The sequence below is a fragment of the Tenrec ecaudatus genome, chromosome 18 (genome assembly GCF_050624435.1).
Source record: "Tenrec ecaudatus isolate mTenEca1 chromosome 18, mTenEca1.hap1, whole genome shotgun sequence".
NCBI lineage: Eukaryota > Metazoa > Chordata > Mammalia > Afrosoricida > Tenrecidae > Tenrec > Tenrec ecaudatus.
The window spans coordinates 14,926,933-14,934,036 of record NC_134547.1 but is presented as its reverse complement, the minus strand read 5'-3'; positions in this window follow the sequence as shown (position 1 = coordinate 14,934,036).

The window sequence follows — 7,104 nt, the reverse complement described above, 5'->3', positions numbered from 1 at the left end:
TTAGCCATTTTTTCATAAAGAGTAACCTCAAATATCTGACAGGCATTTTATTATAATCTTTAAAATAGTAATAAAATTTAGAAAATATCTAACAAGCTTCACAGTCATAAAGAATAATTGTATGGCACAAAACAGCTCCAATTATTCTTTACAACCCACTACTATTAGAAATCAAGAACGATATGACAAAATAATAATGTATAAATTAGCAAGGGTTCATGGGGGGGGGGGGGTAGAGAGGGAGGGGAAAAAATGAGGACCTGATGCCAGGGGCTTAGGTGGAGAGCACATGTTTTGAGAATGATGAGGGCAATGAATGTACAAATGTGCTAGACACAATGGATGCATGGATGGATTGTAATGAGTTGCACGAGCCCCTAATATAACTACTGAAAAAATAAAATAAATTAAAAAAAGAAATCAAGAATGATGATACTCTTCTGTTTATACATTTTGAAAAGGCTCAATCTAATAGGAAAACAATATTTTAGATACAAAAATAAAGGCAAGAACAAAGTCAACGAAAGCTTACTGTACAGTAGACTCATTTCTGTGATGTCCTGCTGCTCTGTCTATTCACTCTTTCATCCGGTAAGACTCACTGATGATTTGGGCTTGATGCCTAAAGCCTTGTGCAATGACCAAAATCAGTGACTTGGCGCCAGACTGCCTACTTTAAGAGATTAAGGGTGCCATGTATGTTGTGGCTTCCCTCTACTTCTCCTACACTTATACAAAGTTAGTAAGGTTGGAATGATGTTCAAATGAGGGAACCCATGTAAAGCAACAGAAACTTCATGATTCAAGATCACTTCGGGATTTTAGTAAATATTATAATATATTCTAATAAGGTCATCATAGGGACAAGTCATTGGGGATGGCTTATTGCAAAATCAATTTATTTTACACCATTAAAATATTATCACTAGTTCACACAACTTAAAAGGCTTGTTGTGACTGTATAACATTTGCATTGTAACTATTTTCTGCGTACAATTCGGTGAAATTACATTCACCATATTCGTATAATGCCACCATCATCACTATCCATTTCCAAATTAGTGTCAACATTCAAAACAGAAACTCAGTCATTAAAAAAATCATTTTATTCAGGGCTCATACAATTCTTATCACAAGCCATACACTCATTGTGTCAAGCACATTTGTCCATTTGTTGCCATCATCATTCTCAAACATTTTCTTTCTACTTGAGCCCTTAATATCAGCTCCTTATTTTCCCCCTCCCTCCCGCTCCCCCCACCTCAGTCATTCTTAACAAATAATTTCTCATCTTCCCTAACCCTCAGTACCTGGAAACCACTGATAAATTTGCGCCCACACATTTGCCTAAGAACCCCTGAGTGGCGCAGTTACTTAATTTTTATACAAATAGCCCACACATCCTACTCCCCCACCCCCACCACAACACACACTTATCACCTCACATTTTCGGTGACTACACTATGTCAACTTTTTATTACGTATCACTGACTTCAATCTCTATTGCTGGTCACATGGAAACTTCATTTAAGATGGGTTGGACTTTTATGTGAAATTTAAGCCAAGAGAGCCTTTACTCACAGATCAAAAGTGATATACAAGTTTAACTCTTGTGATTTCCTGACAAATGATCCTTATTCTTCTGTAGGAAGCCTTGGGACACTAAGTTGAATATAAAGGCAGTATGTTGGGCCTGTTTTTATATAATTATAAGATGAAAGAAAAAGAACAGAAAGGTGGTATCTATTTGTCATATGGGACGGGTGTATGAGGGTGCAATCCAGTTCAGGAAATAACACTAGATATTCCCAGAATATGAAGTGGATCGGGACCCCGCTCGCTAACTGTCTAAGTGGAGACTTCTGGGGTCCTAGAGGCTCTAAGATGACCCATCCCTTCACAGGAGAAGGTGCGCGTCTACCTTATGCAACAGAAGCAAAAAGGTCTCCAAAGTGGAGGGAAATCCTGGACAACTTCGCAGAATTCCTTAGGTCCAGAAGTGTCCCTTTCAAAACGACCAGAAACCCCAGACTACACTTCCCAGAATGCATGAGCGCAACCAGGCTCTCACCCAGCCTTCTGGAAAGGTAACATCTGCTAATACCACTGCCTCTTTGGGGTTCAAGGATTGTACACCTTGACAGCAGAAGACAGCCTCATCTTTCACCCATGGGGTGGCTGGGGTGTTCTGAACTGCCAGCCTTCGAATGTCAGGGAGCATTCCCCCTTTGGTAACCCACTGCTCTATCTAGTAAAATCCTTTAGGGCCATGTTGCTGTATTTCCCTTAAAACTGACTCCTAGGGTTTTCTCAGCTCACCGTGTCTTCCCCCCTCAAAACACTGGGTGGGTTGGAACCACCAATTTTTCTGTTAGCACCCACCCTTATCTGTTACACCATAGGAGCACTAAATGGAAATGAATCAGCTTTGAAGGAGACTGAAGGTCAATGCCCAATCACCTCATTACCTATCATTAAATTTAGATGATGCATTTTAGTTACTGCCCCTTGAAGAAATACATGAAAATCCTCTCCAGAGAAAGAGACCATCATCCTAAGCCACAAATGAATACTTCAACAATAAAATGTACTGATAACGAATGTACAAATGTGCTTTACACAATTGATATATATATATGGATTGTGATAAGAGTTGTATAAGCCCCCAATAAAATTATTTTTAAAGTATTGAAATCAGACAAACATTGTGAAATCTATAGACGTTTGGAAAATCTTACACAGTAAAAATCGACATAAGAAAGATAAAAAGACAAACTCCTGTTCAAATGGGAGATGTTAACACACGCATAAAAGGAAATGTAGGATCTTAACTGTCTTTATTTAAACAGAAAATCTAAAAATAAAAATGAGAACATCTATCTCTGGAAATGAAGAAGCAAATACCAAAGTCAAAGTAAGCTGGATGGAAGGAAACGTTCAAAATGAAATTGGAGAATCGAAAAAGAAGAGAGAATGGATTTTAAAAAGATCTTTGTGTGATTTAAAGAATGAAATTGATAAGAGAGAATGATCAACAGAAAAAACACAGAAATGGCATAAAGCCAATTCCAGACAATAAAAAGAGAGCATCATAAACGCTATTAAGAGAACATCGTCAAAAACGTAATACATTTCAAAATACAGGTGGAGTCGCTACAATAAATCTACGTAAAAATTACACGTAATGTGCAGTGAAGAAATGCTTAAATAACACCTACATTTTTCAGGGAAAATTTGTTTTTGTTCTTTACTTTCATAGTTATCAATATATAGTGATATATACATTTAATTAAATGTTATGAAAACATCACGCTCAACGTTATAGGGGTATATTCTGCCATCTGAAATGAAAAGGAAGTGATATCATTTTTAGTCTAATTGTAATAGAATTTGTATCTAGCAACCTGGCTAAGCTTATTTGTCAATTCTAATAACATGTCTGTAAACCCTTGTGGACTTTCTAAATTGTATGGTCATTTCATCTATAAACACTGACAGTTTGTTCATTTTTTCCAATTATTATGTCTTTTATTTGATGTCTTTGTATGTTGGCTAGGATTTTTCTTTACTCTCAGCCCATTCTTACTTTAAAAAAACCAACCTTTTTGTTTTTGCATTTTCCTCATTTATTGAATGAATTACTTTACAGTTTATAAATATTATATTGTAGATTACATAATTAAACATTTTTGAAATAGAATATTTTCTCCCAGCTTAAAAAAAATCATTTTGTTGGGGACTCTTACAGCCCTTATCACAAACCACAAATACAACCATTGTGTCAAGCACATTTGTACATATGTTGCATCATCATTTTCAAGATATTTTCTTTCTACTTGAGCCCTTGGTCTCAGATCCTCATTTTTTCTCTCCCCTTCCCCCACACTCCCTCATGAACCCTTGATATATTATAAATTATTATTATTTTTATATCTTACAGTACATCGTCTGCTGTCTTCCTTCACCCACTTTTCTGTTATTCATCCCCCTGGGAGGGAGGGGGTTATATGTTGATCATTGTGATGAGTTCCCACTTTATCCCCCCACCTTTCACCTACCCTCCTGGTATCACTAGTCTTAGTCCTGAGGGGTTAATCTTTTTTGGATTCCCTGTGTCTCCAGCACTTTTCTGTTCCAGTGTACATGGGCTGGTCTAGTAGGATTTGCACGGTAGAATTGGGGTCATGATAGTGGGATGGGAGATCTGTGATTAATGTCATTTCCCTCAGGGGAGGAAGCATTAAAGAACTAGAGGGAAGTTGTGTGTTTCATCAGTGCTATATTGCTCCCTGACTGGCTTGTCTCTTGTGATAACCCTTCTGTGAGGAGATATCCAATTGTCTAGAGATGGCCTTTGAATCTCCACTCTGCCCTCCCTCTCATTCACCTCGATATGATTTTTTTGTTCTGGGTCTTTGATGCCTGACACCTGATCCCATAGACAGCTCATAATCACATAGGCTGGTGTGCTTCTTCCATGTGGACTTTGCTGCTTCTCAGCTAGATGGCCGCTTAACAAACAAACATTTTTGCTTACCATATATACTAGAGTATAAGTCTAGGGTTTTTGTTTTTGTTTTTTAGCATTTTTTGCACCCCCAACCCCTTCAGCATGTTTTTAATGTTGAAAAAGCCCCCAGTTTTTTTGTGGTAAATTTAGGTGGCTTGGATTATACTAGAATATATACGGTAATTATTTTTAAATAAATTACAAAATTTCTTTCCAGTATAAAATGTAAATCCTTGGTGAAATGTCATTAAATTAATGTTCTTGATTAGAATTTCATTTTATATACTCATGGAACATTTTCATCCCCTCCTCTGGGTAAAGGCATGTAAATTTGGTGTGTACGTGTGTTTGTGTAAAAATGATATGGTGGGGCTATCTGTCATCTTTAACTTTCTGAGGAGAGGCTCAGGGTCAACAGCCCTAGGCTTTGAGATGGTCAGACATTCCTCCAACTTATTTTTACTGATAATTTGTTGGCAATGGCCACATAGAGGACAGAGATACTTAGGATTATTTTATATATAGATATAGATAACTAGTAGCTTGCAATTTGAGATGAGAGGTGACTTGGGTTACAGTTCTTTAATCCAGACAGTGTGGTTTCTCATCATCGCCCTCCTCCATCTAGATCTATACAGTTCTGAAGGGTATTGTTTCCACCTCTCAAGTCTTTGCATGGAGAAATCTATACTCTTCCATTTACATCAAAAGCAAAGTTTTTGGAATTCCTGGATGGTTCACAAATCATGTTCCTTGATTTTGGAGAACAAAGGGTCTGGAGCAGGAAATATGGATGGATGTGGTAAGGTTTTCCAGCAAATATTTTGTTGAATAGCCCTTGCTACCTGTGGAAGTTACATAATCTGTTGCCAATTTGAGACTTACGCGTGAAGGGGTGTTAACCTGTGAATCAGGTCGCAGCTTGATGACCTCATTTGGAGGCACTAAGGAGACAAATAGCTTGCTGTATGTGGGACGCTGACATACTCCCTGTGAGACATTCCTGATGAGAAGACACATGGAGCTATGCTAGAGCCTGGGTATGCAAGGAACTATGTGGAGACCCCTGCCCGTGCTGAGATGTTTACAACGTCACTGGATCCACAAGATTTCCCACCCACTGACCTACGATCTTCCTCCATTCGCATCATTGCTTGTGTTTCTTGAGTCTCAAGAGATCTCTATAGATTGGTATCGGACATATGGACTTGATCTGGACTGGGGTGTTTTCTTTTTTTTCTTTTTTTTTTAACTATAAACAAACTATGAAAAATATGTTTATTTTTAATTTTTAATTTTTAATTTTAACAATTTATTGGGGCTCATACAATTCTTTTCACAGTTCACATATATACATACATCAATTGTATAAAGCACATCTGTACAGTCTTTGCCCTAATCATTTTTTTCTCTTTTCTTCTTTTACATTTTATTGGGGACTCATACAACTCTTACCACAATCCATACATATACATACATCAATTGTATAAAGCACATCCATACATTCCCTGCCCCAATCATTCTCAAGGCATTTGCTCTCCACTCTGGGGTGTTTTCTTCATGTAAAATTACTCTTTATATAAAGCTCTTTCTTATACTCATATCGGTGTCTATGAGTTTGTTTCTCTAGTTTACCCAGACTAGCACACTACCCTTGAAGAATGGGCATGGACATTGTTATTGGGGGAGAATTCCCTTGGTGTAACTGTCCTGATTTTTCTAATTAATACATCTTTCACAGGGGTCGCCTAAGACCATCGGAAAACACATATTTTTAATGGTCCTAGGAACTGAGACACCTCTCCTCTATCCGTCTCCAGGCAGGTCTGCCCACATGCAGATACATCCACATACGAGTACCGGCCTGATGACATCATTGCGGCAACCCCATCATATACACCCTGTACAAATGCAGGTGTATGTGCTGGGTTGGTGCCATAATGTAGTTAGGGGGAACAGTCACACATAGTCTATTGTGTAGAGAGCAGCTGCTGTGTTGAAAGCAGCTACTCTGTTAAAAGCAGCTACTGTGTTGAAAGCAGCAGTATTGGAGGTAAAAATGACACTTCATGAATTATAATTACTGAGTAAATGTAAAATCATGTACTGTAAAATCATCAACTACTGAAAAAAATCTGTACCATGGGAACTTAATCTGGATGCTGATTGGTCTTTTTATATTCAGCTGTGGTGGATGTGAATCCTGCACCGTGTGATAGTAACAGGTATGTAATAAAACCAACACAGAATGGTAAATCATAGGAAACTTTAATGAACTGTATTGATTGAACTATGCCACATATCACCTTTTGTGTTATTAGAGCAATTGTTATATATTATTTTGATTAGCAAGCCATCCCATGACAATGGATCATGTAGAGAAGAACATTAAGAAAGGAAAATATAGTGAGAGTTTTTTACGGTATGATTTTACCTCAATAATTACAGCAGGAATTGAGAAACCGCAATGCGTTATGTGGTGTGAAGTTCTATCAACCGACTCTATGAAGCCGAACAAACTAAAACGCCATTTTGATAGCAAGCATCTGAGCTTTGCTGGCAAGGATACTAACTCTTTCCAAAGCAAAACTGAT